Below are 14,575 nucleotides of genomic sequence, written 5' to 3' on the forward strand. Positions count from 1 at the left end.
ACCATTCAGGTAGCAGCAGGTGACCTAGCTCACTGCATATGCATACAGAATAGGGCTAAAAGAGGTTAGCAGAAGGCTTACTTTTTTTTTTGCTTCTATTACTTTAAATTTAGATGTAAAGGTTAAAACCAGCTTTAAATTAAAATGGGAAGTCCAATTTAAATATTTCATATGCTGTAAGCACAATGGTAACTATTTCACTCTTTGCCTATATGTGTATATACACATACATATATATATATAAAATAGTGAGGTCCTTATTTATTTGCATGAGATTGAATGGATTGCACATACACATACATGGCCAGTGTGTTCTTGAATTGCAGATCTGTAACTGAGGGATAAATATAATGTTTAACTCTCTAGTCATATTCATTCAACGAACTTCATGTTGCAGTTGCCAATGAGGACATCAAAGGAGACCAACTTCAGATGCAGCATATAAGAGCGTGTGGCACAGTTCAGCTGCTGCCTAAATGGGATTTAAACTGGGAGTGTAGGAGGCGACAGTCCTCTGAATGGCATGATTTCTTACAGCTGGGAGGGCACACAGAGAACACCACTGCTGTCTGGCACAGGTAGTTGCTTTCTCTGGAAAAATAGGGAGGAGCCACTCCACCACCCCCACTAGTTGAATTTGATTCTTCTCAAGCTGCTTGCGTAGCCACTTTTGAAATCAAGCCGAGATCAAATTCCCTGATGCCAGTAACACTGTTCACTTTAAGAAACCCTCTTCTTTGAAGTGCTTTCACTGCTCCTCATCTGTAGTCAGAAAAAGCCAGGGCTTATTCGACTGAAACTCTCAGGTCTCTTAGAGAGTCTTGATGGAGGGAAATAAAAAAAGCAACCTGAGGGATGCTGTTGCAGGACCCCAGACCAGTGTTGCTGGTCTTCCGGCTCTAAGCAGCAGCACCTATTTGTGTTAGCTGCATGCGGAAATGTTTTGCTCCTACTGATGTTTCTCAGGGTAGCACGAGTAGTTTGAGTAGTTATGCGTGTTTATCTCAGCTGAAGTAAAAGTTTACAGATCTGTGCACAAAATCATGCCACCTACCTTTTACTGTAGTGAACGACATAAATTCAGGGCCAGAAAACAAGCAAACTGAAACAACATATAGGAAATAATATTTTACTTACCATTTGAGAGAAAAAAAAAAGTCCCCAAACAATGGCCCCTGCTCTTCCAGCCCCCTAAAAAAAAGCAGCTGAGGAAAACCCGAATAAAACAGAACACATAAACAGGAGAGAGAGAGAGAGGGTGGCAAGCAGTATTTTGAAAAAGTGGTTTATTTAGTTTGAATTTTAAAAATGTGCTGTGTAAAAATCCTAAAGCTTTAGAAATCAAAGCTCTCTTGTAGCATTTTATAGTCTCTACAGAGACTTCCTGCAGAGACTTCCTGTGCAAACCATACAGTTCAACCAGCTATAATTTTTTCTTTGGAAAATGGTTTATTCCTTATAATTTTTCCTTACATATTTGATAGCAGAATCAACAGAGTTGATAAGAAAATTAGACTTTTTTCTTGATAAATGTTATTACCTTCTGTGAGAATACAAAAGTTTCCCTATGCTTTTTTTCTGTTTACCCACACTTGGAAGAAAAAATTTTACACACAGATACAATGCTACTAATTAGAAGGTAATTTCAATTCATTGATTTTTTTTTTTTAAGTACTCAGGAGGCCTTTTTCTTGGCACTCTACAAATGAATAATATTCATTTTAACATCAACCTCGAAACAGCTGGCAAGTAAACACCTTTATAATTAAAGCTTCCTGTTGTGTGCCTACCATAAAGTCTTACATAATCCTGTGTAGATATATTTGTATCTAATGGTTTATATCCACTGATTCTGAGTATTTTTTTTTCACATCATCAAAGAGAATGGTGATTGTTTCCTGTAAAGATGGACAAAATTAAGATTTCCCAGGAGTCGGAAGTAGTTATGTGAAGGTTTTCAAAAATGTAGCTACACAGATGGAAGATTCACATTTACTTAAGTTAAAGAGTTATTTTGTCCTAACAGGCATGACAAAACCTGTCTTCATTCCTTTCTATTCAGCTCAGCAAGTACCTCTGTGCTCCAGTAGTTAATCAGTTACCAGATTCCACAGCTTTTGTTTTCACACTGTTTAATTTTTCTTATTTGACACAGAACCTGTGAATGGATTCAGTCACAGATACAGGTAGAACTTTCAGGTCAGCCTACTCTTTATGATTAGGACTGCTTTTTATTACCATTGCCACCACCATTACTCATTCCAAAGAGGTAAATTTCTAATGAATATGTAGAAAGCAAGCAGTAACAATGTACATTTCCTGTCTTACTATGAAGCTAATTCTGAATATGTAAATCTAGACTTAATTAATTTACTTTATAAAATTGAACAATTAAAAAAGTTAGTCTGGCAAGAATTAATAACTGCACACCTTACTGTAATGGCACTATGCCTTGTCACAGCAGTGCTGTTATGAGACAGGGATTATAAAAACACTGTATAAAAGAGAAGATCAATAGGCAATACTTAAATGACTTGCTCAAAATACTAAGTCATTGGCAGTGGAGTTTCTATCTCTCACTCCCATGCTAGGTTCATTGAATTGTCTGTCCAGTAAATACTCTTGCAGAGGAGATGATGTTGAGCTGCACACAGAAGGGTCAAAAAGCTGCAATCACAAAAATCCTGTCAACAAACACCATTGAGACGGGCAGTACTCAGACACATTAAGGAGATAGCCATTATACCACTTCAAGCATCAGAGAAATTTTTTGCTTAAGGTTATCTTAAATTAATTTTAAAGAAAGATTTTCAAAACTCACCCTTCTGTTTGAATTGTGAAAAGTTCTGTTCTTGATCGGGGTGATAAATATTTACTATTGACTTCCCCTCCAGCTATAAACCTCAAGTGTAAGTAAGATGAGGAAGCCACTGTGGACCACACTAGAGAATGCCGAGAGGAGATCTGCTGCACCTAAGATATATACAATGTGCAATGGATAACCTAATATGCCTTTCATTTAACTGGCTGGGCAGGTTTCTGCATTCTGGAGAGCATGGAATCATACCAGAATTTGTTGGCATAACAGACCCATCAGACCGGTTCCCGGGGCGCCCAGGAACCTGCCCAACCAGTCTGCATCAAAGGCTGGCCCAACATGCTGCAGCTCAGCTCGGGGAGGCTTCATAGTGGTGAATTATTCACGCCTCTGTCAACTCCCAACATACTACTCAGAGAGAATGATGTAGCCTCTAGCAAAATAATTTACCGAGGGGTGGGGGAGTGATACATCCTTTTTAAGTGTAGCAAGATCTTATTGTTATAAATTTTCTTTCATTTCATATGCAGATGGACTGGGCTAGAGGTCTTGCCCAGCATAAGTGCAAGGAGAAACAGGAAAGAAAATACCTTTTTTTTATAACACAAACCATACAGACTTATTACAACCAAATAACACCAAAATTTTAGTGTGACCAGCTAAAAACCCCTGAAATTATGCACCAAGACTTATTTATATATATATACCTATTGTATGCCTAGGATTCAGCATAACTTTGTTACCACATGAGAAACGGGACACTGGGAGCTTGCATGTGGAATATCCACCTTGTGACTTTGGTGGAGACCTAGGTCAGTGCAAGCCCACCCGGAATTACTGCATAGCACATTTCAAGGTGAAACAGGTCAGAGAACATGTCGTGTATGCGACATGCTTCCATAACTGTGGGGAACTACAGCAGCTGCCCTGTTACAATATCACATGGGCTACCACAGCAGCTGTGCTGCTTCTTGTTCATGGCTGCAGGGCAAGAATACTTGCACAGCAGTCCTGCATATTGCATAGTTTTTCAGGCTGTAGGCAGAGATCAGGATATGCCCCGACAGAAGCCTGCATCTGTGTAAACTTACTACTTTTTTTTTTTTCCCCAGATACAAATGTAGTCCATAACTTTCAGATCTCCTGCTGTGATTGTCAGAGATGTTGAGTAAAATCAGTAAGAGCTGTAAGTCTAACACTTCTGGAAATGTGATCATGAGTACATACAGTCAGCCTGCTAAACCTTTGCCTATTTTTTATTTAGGCACCTGAATTTAAACACTCAGACTTGAAAAAATTTGCTGCATTACATGTTGTCAAAGGCTCTGAATAACTGCAGAAAGCTGTGTTTGTTCATAAAATGATCCCACAGTGGTATCATTTATAATTTTTTAGATTGTGTATTCTTACCCATTTTAATAATACTTACAAGACAACTAGTGATCAGAACTGGAAGCTACCATCAAATTCAACCAGCGTTCTGCAGCACGGGCAGTATTTTCATCATTAACCAGAATATGAAAAAGTAGACATGCTGATATTTGAATATACTCAGATTATTTTAGTACAGGAAAGTAACCCTTCCTAAAAGACCACATCTTATGACAGACTTGAAAGGAAGGCTCTTTTCTGAAGAGGGCAACTAACTGGGCTGAAATGACAGATGTAAGCTGTTTGTGCTTGTAGTCACACAACCTTAGGCTATGATTTCATACAGCTAAGCAGGGCTGGGCTTGGTCAGTACTTGGATAAATGATTTACAGAAAGTGCTGCAGGAAGTGGTTTTGGTGATTCAGTAGGTTTTACGGAATTATTGGGCACTAGTGCCAACTGTGATGGAGACATTGAGTTCTGGATATGCCACAATATTGATGCTCTATATTGAAGTTTTTAAGCACTCCAAAGCCCTTTCCACAAGCACTACATCTTGAGGTGTAAATCCCTGTCCAATGTGAATGAACTGTGTTTGCCTACAGTTTGTTTTCATGAGTGTCACATATTTGGATAAACTGTGTAACTGATTAACACAGGTAAATTACCATCCAAAATAACTGTAAGACTGTATAATGTGGAAAAGGTTCTGCTTGCATAACAGACTTAAGGAGGGCTGATGTGCTTCAAAGTTGGTCTACTGCCAATAGTGTCAGCTGGTCTCATAAAAGATACTGTCTGAAATTTTACTTCCTTCATTCTGAGTGCATTATTAAAACTGGAGTCTTATAGTGAACCTGATGGTAGGCCTTTAAAAAAACACTGTGCTTGCCATTTAACTTTTTACTGGAGTCTGAAAAATATAGGAATAAAAGGGACTTGGGAGCTTAAAGGAGACTCTTGCTCCCCCCAAACCAAAACCACCATGTACACACCTTAGAGATACAGCAGGGGCTTCTCACCAGTTGAGACTTCTCATACAGATTTGCTGGGAGGGTTGATTCATTAAGTTAGGCTTTTATATTCACTTCCACAAATAACAGGAATTTAATTTTTCATAAGTCAAAAGGTGAAGGTATAGGACAGAGAAGTTATTGTATATATCATTACATTCTTGGATAAACATGACTTGACTCTTGTTCTCAGCCTTGTAACTCATGGCAGTTCTATTAGTACATTTACTGCAGATATAAATATTGTAGTATCAGGCTGGCTTGGAGTTCTCTGTGAGAGAGATTGCTTTTCTTCCTGAAGAAGGCAGTATTATTGTCTGAAGTACCAAATCCTCTGTTATTTCAAATATAATTTACAATAAACGAATGTCACAGATGAATTCTCTTTCAAATCAAACCTATTATTAAATGCTTTTACAATTGAGAATAAATTATATGTAAATTATATATGATATATAGATCATCTCCAGCTTCCATGAAGAAAAGTCGCATAATGCTTATGTGTGAACTCTACCGATTTATGCAGTGATCATATAAAATCTTCTCCAGAAGAGTCTGAGAGGTGCAATTCTGAAAAGTAAGACAATATAAATGGTGCAGGCTTCAACTTGTTCTTATACTGAAGGTATGCACAAACATTCATGTCTACAAGTATTCATTACAGAGAGTTTACAACATACCTCCCCGTAGCTATCAAAAGCTGTTCAGTTCTTTCACAAGCAAATTCAGATAACACACATGCCCCCACCCCCTATCAGAGTTAGGTAATATTTCTCTCCCCTTGACTAGTTGTGTAGCAGTGTAAGGACAGTGTTGGTTCATAAAGGGACATTGAAAAATAGGCCAAGTCCTACTTTGGATAACAAAGAGAGGTAGCAGCAGTTAATTTCTGACCTAAAGGCTAACTAGAGAAAAATTACTTCAAGGGAACCAAAGGATGCAATCTAAAGCATTTTCTGAAGCTTCTCTGAGCAAGAACAGGTTTAGAACTTGTTGCAACCAATTTGTTGATGACAATAGTGTCTCACCTACCTTGGCTGAGACAGCAGGACTGGACATTGGCAGGATATAAAAAACAAATTACAAGAGAACTATCATTATTCTCACTACAAGAGTAAGGCTGATATAAAAACTTGGCTATTTTCCTCTGAGAGGAAAAAACCTTAAAATGTTATTATTTTTGGTGTCAGTCTAACTCTTTCTCCACAGTTCTCAAGACTGTCTTTAACAGTTGGTCCAATTTAGTAATTCAAGAAGGGTAATTAGTTTTGTGAAGTTTTGAGTGTAGAGCGGTCTCACTATGGGCTGTAATACTACAGGAATGTTGTGAGGAAATGTAAGAGAAGAACTAATTCCTAGGAAATTCCAGCATTCTCTTTCATTCTTGGAAAGGAGGAGGGGAAAAAAGGAGATACAATCAGAAAGTAACTGAAGCACCTGAGACCATTACACTGGAATGATTATTCTGGAATGAGATTGCACAAATGGCTGGAACCTCCATTTTTACCAAATTCAATGTGTAGGGGTACAAATTTCCAGCACTTTCTCATATAAAGAGTGATTTATTGTTACTTTTTTCAGAAAAGGCTGCCACAGATTAAAGTATCCCTTGTCACTGGATTTTCTTCTTGTCTATTTGTTTGTATTTGACCAGGTTTGAATTATTATTATAAAGCAGATACAGATATTTAGGAATATTTTGCTTTTGTTTAAAATGAAGATTGATCTTTACAGAAGAGTTAGCATTTGCTATAAAGAGAGTTACAAAGCAGGAACCAGAAGTGGCATTGCTGTAATTGCTTGGAGGTCTGAATAATAAATATTTTTCTGTTATTTGTCTTCTTTTCAGATGATATTGTATTAAGCAACAGGCTTCCTACATGGAAGCACAGGATATCATGGGAACCACAGTTATCTTTTCACATGCTGAAATTAGATATTTTATTTCTCTATTTTGTTATCTGCACCTTTAGTTATTTTAAATGTGAGAACTACTTTCTCACCCCTTAGCTTGTACTTATGGCCTCTTCTGCAGTCCTTGGTCGAAGACCTTGGAAAATCAAAGTAGACTGTCTGCTACTCATTTATCTGCTGTTTTACTAATACACTTCATAGTTTTATTAAGAAGCTACAGTTTTCTATTGCAAGGCACTTCCTGAAATGTTCTTAGCATCAGGTTTCTCTTTGTGTTTCATAATGCAAAATGTAGTAATAGTTTAAATCAAGCTGTTACTGAAGAAAGAATGACTAAAATTTTCACTAGATCGATTTTTTAAAAAAAAAGAATATGTATTTGTTGCTTTCTGATTCTTTGAGAATTAGTGCTTCTACAGCTAAATGACAGTAATTTGTCAAGGGCTACTGATGTGTATCTAGAATATATAGAATAAGACCAGTCTTTCTTCATCAAAAATATCTACAAAATAGCTTTTTAATCAATTTTACTAGCTACAACATATTGAAATTACAAGGTGCGATGAGAAGGGGTCTAAATCTGAAGTTAATTGCTGTTGTTTCAAAAGCCACCTCTTTCAAAACAATCAAGAAACCTATAGAAAACCTAAGGAAACTGATGTTTATATAGCTCCTATACCTGATTCCTCAACAATGTTCTGTGTGTCTTGGGGATATCCATAACTAAAAAGAAATTGGTATTGTCTCATATTTCTTCTATTTGCTTTTTGTGTAGAATTATTGCATAGTTCGGGTTGGAAGGGACTTTAAAGTTCATCTTGTTCCAACTGCTCTGCCATAGGCAGGGACACTTTCCACTAGACCAGGTTAATCAGAGCCCCATCCAACCTGGCCTTCAACATCTCTAGGGATAGGAAGTCCGCAACCTCTCTGGGTAACCTGTTCCAGTGCCTCACCCTCAGTAAAGAATTTCTCCCTAATATCTAATCTAAACCTACCCTCCTTCAGCTTAATGCCATTCCCTCTTGTCCTATCACTGCATGCCCTTGTGAAAAGTCTCTCTCCAGCCTTCTTGTAAGCTACCTTTAGGTACTGGAAGGATGAAGCGAAAAGAACTCCTGACTTTTGAGAGTGCTTTTCTTTGGTCTTATTTGTCATTGATTCTCAAATTTAATTTTTTGACCTCTGACACCTACCCACTGTCCCCACTTAAGTGTCTGAGCAGTTATTTATGTCTTGGCTTAATCATACTGAACTAAATTATGTTCTGTTAAAATTAATGTAACTAACAGGGAGATTAATTTGTCCTATTTCTTTCATCTGACCTCCTCCTCTCCCTCTCTCATAAGATTAGCTCAGTTGGTCAGAGCATGGTGCTAATAACACCAAAGTTATAGGTTTGATCCCCATATGGACCATTCACTTAAGAGTTGGACTCAGTGATCCTTGTGGGTCCATTCCAACTCAGAATACTCTGTGATTTCTTCAAATTCTGTCATGTATGATCATTGTTCATATTCAGCAGCTACCAAAGTACTATCTTCATTGCTTAACCTCTTGTTAACTCTCTTAGGACTTTAAAAGGAATAGTTCACACCAGTCTGGTAGCATTATTAAAATTGTATAAGAAGAGTGGTTTGTTTCTATGCCTCATCCACTATTTCTTCTTTATCTCATTTAAAATATAGATTATCTACCTTCTTGTCAATCTCAGGAGGAGGTATCTTCTGGCAGAGGGAGGGGAAGAGCAGTGGGAGGTGGAGAAGGTGTGGGAGTGCCATCCTCCAGCACAAGCTTCTGCAGAGCTTCTGTCCACCTTCCTCTGAGACACACAGCTGGAGCCCGGCCATTCACGAATGTTAAAGAGGCCGTCACTCACCTCCTTGATTTATCCAGAAGCCAACTTTGCCATTGTCTTCAAACAGTGCCAATGAAAGTGTTTCTGGATTTTCTTAGTGGAGGGCGTCAGTGAAATAGTCTGCCTTAAAAATTCTATACTTAAGCAAAAGGAACTTTTAAACCAAAATTGTTAAATTAATGTAATGGCAAAGCCCGACAAACCCTGTATGAGGATAGTTGAAGTACTGGCAAACCTTGGCAGGGTAGACAAAACTGATGAGCCCACAGGATTTTTTTCTTTAAACAAAACATATGTTTCACTTTGAAACACCACAGAGGTAGCATGTCTGAGGGGAGACATGCTCAGGCCTTTTTAATACATGAACGGGATCAAACTTTTGAGAAACTAGCACATGCACAGTGACCAAGACCTTATTTAATACAATATGAATGTTCTTAGAGGCCTTAATTTCATGAAGAAACTATATAATGAACTGACAGCTAGACGGCAAGTACATTACTGGACTAATTCTAGAAACAACACAACACATTTTCCTTATTCCAAACTGTTTATGACTGAAGAGACGGGATCTACAGAAAAAACCCCAAACAAACAAACACAGAAAAGGTAATTGTGATTAACGGTATCTTTTGTGTTAGATTTATCTTCCTCCCTCAGGAAAGCTGTATAGCTAAAACATGAACTCTTCACCTGCACAGGAAAGATGTAAACTTTGAAGTGATTCTTTGTTACAGTGATGCTGGTCAAATTTCGTTTTGCACTGTGTTTACTGTGCTGTGCATAACAACACAGCTTTTTCAGTGCTCTAGTGATCAAAAGAAGAAGTACAATACAGACACAATGTAAGTATTATTGTTTCCATAAGTACTTATGAACTTCTGAAAATTCCAAGGGAAGTGGTAATTTGCCTTAAGGAAAGCGTAGTTTTTGTGGTACTTCCATGAGCTCCTGACAGAAGGCAGGGTTGTCAGGACTGATGGCTCAGGCCACCTTTATTCCAAGCCTCCACCTGAGGCAAGGCCAGCATCTAGCAGATAGGTCATGACTGAGTCATGCTGTCTGAGAAAACAGATACTACAGGATTTCAGTGTAGTGGAGTTTTTTGGATGATTCATTTAAGCTAGACCAAATTAATCTGCAGCCACTTATACTGACTATATCAGCTAAGCTAAGTCAGGAAGTCTGGTTTGGACTGTGGATTTCAGTGATTAGACAACTTTTTGGATTTGCTCAGTGCAATCAGTTTAAAATCTCATCTTTCATCAGTGTGTCTGACATGGGAAGATTAGAGAAAAGTAAGCTAAGGCATGAATTTACAGCACTCTGGCTACTTTGCCCTGTTCCCTTCCAAACAAACCCTTCTATTAAGTTTAAGTATATCCTACTGTCAAAGTGGACCAACTAGTGAACCCTGATGGCATTCCCTAGACTTCTTGGCAGTGGTTACCTTGTACAGCTGGGACTTAAGTTAATCTGCTGAAGCTTGCTCTATCCCACATGTGAGATTCATTTGTATTCTTCCATGACTAGCACAAAGTGGGCAGAAATGTCAGTAAGCCTGACCTGGAGCATCTCGTCTAAACTGGCGCTTGTACCAGTAAAGTGTGTAGATTAATCGGGTGCTATGTAATTCAGGTATCCACCCTTCTTGCAAGTTCTCACAGTATGTTCTTCTTTAGGAAATAAATCACATTTTAAGAGATGTGTTTTTGAAAGTAAAATAATTGGAATTTGATCTAGAGTTAAAAAAACCTCTACTTGTTCAGTGTAAAGGACTTGAGTATCTCTGTTTGTAAATCAGCAATGTGATTTTCTTCTCACCTAAGCATCTAAAAATGCAAAATCAGAACACAGTGGTGAAACCATTCTTTTTTTGGCCCAACACTGAGAAAAATGCACCCTCTAGAATTAACACAACCACATTTATGAGCTGTGTCCCCCCCACCCCTGTGTGCACCCTAATAATCTGTTTCTAACTAAAACTAACTGGGTAACAACAATCACTCTCAGCTGGCCCAAATACAGACTGTCCACCTACCTCCTTATAACTGGGCTGACTCATACACAATTGAGACCAGACAGTATGCTGTGTAAAATGGCAGCAAATAGGAACCTAAAAGGCAGCAAAAGAATACTGACTAACAAACCCTGTTTGAATTAAGTGAATGAAAATGTGTGAGCTAAATGCAAATCTGAGAGAACACTTTCCCCCACCCAGGCAATTTAAAGTACATATGGAATAGTGAACAAACAGTGTATATGTACCTTCAATCGTATTTTTTTCTGACACTCATGTTTATAGTTCACTCCTGGCTCCTATTCAAGAAAGTACAGGAATAATTAGTTCTAAGAACAAATATCAGGGACTCATATTTGAGTTATGCTTTAAAAGGCACCGAAACAAAAACATAAAGTGTTAAACGACATCTAAGGTGTTGAACTAGGCTCTGCTACCATTTAAGCAGGCTTCCTTTTATAAATTGAGGGATTGTTATTTCATTAAGGAAGTGCACAAAATTATTTTTCATCCTGAAATGGATGATCTCAGTGTAGGTGCATGAAAAATTTGTTCTTTTGTGCTTTCTCCTTTTATTGATTTGCTGCTCTTTAGGTTTTGTGTTCTAGGATTCTTCAGAGGCTTCTCTCCATTTATTCTGTGGGGTCACACAGAACCAAGGCATGAAATGGGTTCCCCTGTTTCATAAACTGGGCTAGCAAGGATCCTGCTGCCTAGATGTCTGTGCTGGAAGGGACATGGAGTGCTTGTTGTCCATGCAGACAATTGCTGCATCCCCTGTGCAGCCAGCTATCCAGTTCTTCCACAGTAAAAGGCCAGCAAAATAGATAAATGGTGACTATTTTGGGGTGAGAGCAGAGGGGAAGGAGGGAATATATCTCCTTGCAGGAGTAATCTGCTGCTTCCGCTTTCTTCACTGCAACAGCAGGGATTAAACCCTCAGTTCCCCCATTTTGTCAGCACATGAGTTACTTTATCCTCCTTTTTAGGGTGCCAAGATCCAATATTTCTTACATGCTGAGAAGGACTGGGACAGCTGTTTTCTAAGAATTCTGCACCCTTATATACTTACTGCTGAGATGATATCTTTGCTGTTTTTCCAATCATGTCTGCCTTTGATATTTTAAACACAAAGTAGTACAAGGATTAATGCATACTGGAATGTGCATACTGGAACAAGGCCTATTTGTTACAGGAAACTATTGTCACGCGTTACTGACAATCTGACATAGGCTCAATTGTCTGCATTGCAGCATAAAACTTACCTTTGAGGAAATACAAACCATTTATCAATGGCTAATCTCCAGGTTGTTTTCTTAACATCAGTGAGAAACAATAATTCAGTGACAGAGAAGTTGTTTTCTGGTCATAGGTACTCTACCTGAGTCACCAACAACACCAGGGGTATTTTCTTTAGTAAATATTTTTTTTCTTTTTCACATTATTGCAGTGCTAAGCCAGAGGAATAGCACCACCAAAAAACATTCTGGTCTCAGCCAATTTCCTGGTACATAGGTTGATTTCAGCTAGTACTGGAACTGGTTTAAAAACTGAAAACAGCTACTTCGGTTTCCCCTTCTTTATTTAAAGTTTCTAGACCATGTTTTGCCCATTGCTGTGAAAAAACATGAAAGCTCAAGTGTACCCTGGCCACGCACCACCTTGTGCGCTTAAAAACTAGGCAGGATCTGGCCCTACCTCTGTCACTGAGATCAAAATACCTTTTTTAACATAAAAAGGAATTTATTGGTAGAACAAAAATCAAGTTATTGAATTGTCTTGCAAGTTTCTTTTAAGGGACACCAGAATTACTGAGAATCCAAATAATATTTATCTTCAGTAAAACTGTTTCTGTCTGCCATAGGCATGACATAAAGTTTAGACTCAGCCTCTGGGGGTGAGTAATATCAGGAGTGATCAAGGGCAGGAAAGCTGGACAGGGTGCTAAGTTTTGTTTTGCTTCAGGCTTACAACAGCCCTATTGCACTGGAACAGCATCTTCTCTTTTTCAGCTGGCCTAATGAAATATCCCACCTCTTCTGGAGGTGTGGGTTGTAGGGACAGAGGGAATATATACAGCACTGAAAATCCCATTTGGAATTGCAGACCACACTCCAAAGCACTTGGCTGGTGGGCTGCAGCCTGTACAGCAGCACCCTGTGCTGTGGTTGTTGACAAGTCTTGCTAAGGCCAAGGTTGGAGAAGGCAGCAGCTGACACCAGTGGTGATATTCAGGTTGTGATTAAGGGAAGAAGAGCATGGGAACAGAAAGGATGACAGCTGACATAGCAACAGAAGTATGAATTGGAGTACAGGCAGGGGGAAGGGATTTGGACTAGAACAAAATTTGGATTTGAGTTTGAAAGTTTTCTTCTTGTGAAAGTAAATGCCTGCTGCTACTTACTCTGAATATACTCATTCTCAGGAGTTTATGCTGTTACCCAACTGCTTATGAAGCAGTTCACAAGTACTTGTCAGAGGCAACCTGCATATTCATTTTCCAAAGAGAATTTAATCTTGTTTATGTGGAGGAAGTGATTAGCACCTTTGCTAAGCATATTGTAATCTAGAAACCAGACAATTCCAACATCTGAAAAACAGTAACGTGAGTGTTTCAAATCATCAGCATAATTTTCAGCAGTATCAATCAAGCAACATGCTTAAGAAATCAAGAAAACATCTTTATCCAAGCCACTTTCTCCCATTTCTATTCTGGTTCAAATTTTCCTCTGATTCAACTTCAGAATAACCACCTTATGGCAATTGTTAGGAAGGTTGGAAGAGTTAAATCAGGGTGAATACGGCCCTTTTGTTTGTGCTATCTGTACTTTTTGTACTCTAAAGCCCAGGGTGACACTTGATATTGTACTTAGTCAAAGCTTTTCAAAGGGCGCTCACTGTATCAGATTAATGATGCTCTGAGTTACACAGGCAGCAAATCAACCAAATCAATACACATAGAATAGTTCAGGTGGACTTTTTTTCCTTTCTTTTTTTTTCTAAAGAATGAAGGACTTGCTGTGGCAACACCACCGGAAAGATAGAAATATGTGGGCAGATGGCAGTAGGGTCTCGTTTGGACAAGTGAACAGCCTGAACTAGTGTCATCTCACCTGGCATGTGACCTGAGAGAATTTGCCTCTGAGTTCTTTCCTCCCTTTTGCATGGCCCTTTGTTCATTGTCTTTCAGCAGTGACTGATGTTTGAAATACATATGCTACTGCTGCTTACAGAGCTCTAGGACCAGAGGAAAAAACAACCTGAACTTTGGGGACATTTCAAAAGCAAAAGGACATATCTATCTTGGGACAACCATTTAGTCTGCTGTCTTTATAAAGTTTTGCCCCTGAAAACACAACAGTTGCCTAATTTTGAGCAGCCATGACCTTACTTTTACTTTGAGGGGATGGACACTCAGGTCAGCTGGGACTTCTGCCCTTCCATCAGGACAGCCAGCCATCTCAATAGTAAGTGCAAATTGATGTGTGAAATACTTTAAAAAAATCCCGGTGCTAGGAGAAAAAAAAAGATAAACCTGCCCATTTTTATGCAAATGTTTGGGTCAGAACATTAAGAAGGTC

General features: G+C 38.6%; 1 long non-coding RNA gene across 1 annotated transcript in view; it reads left to right on the top strand.

Annotated features, from left to right (window-relative positions):
• LOC120322790 overlaps positions 1-14,575 on the top strand; it is a 29,020-nt gene that overhangs the window by 2,228 nt on the left and 12,217 nt on the right. The window lies entirely within an intron of this gene.

The sequence above is a fragment of the Pipra filicauda genome, unplaced genomic scaffold (genome assembly GCF_003945595.2).
Source record: "Pipra filicauda isolate LSUMZ 115617 unplaced genomic scaffold, ASM394559v2 scaffold154_size2910363_pilon, whole genome shotgun sequence".
NCBI classification, from domain to species: Eukaryota; Metazoa; Chordata; class Aves; order Passeriformes; family Pipridae; genus Pipra; species Pipra filicauda.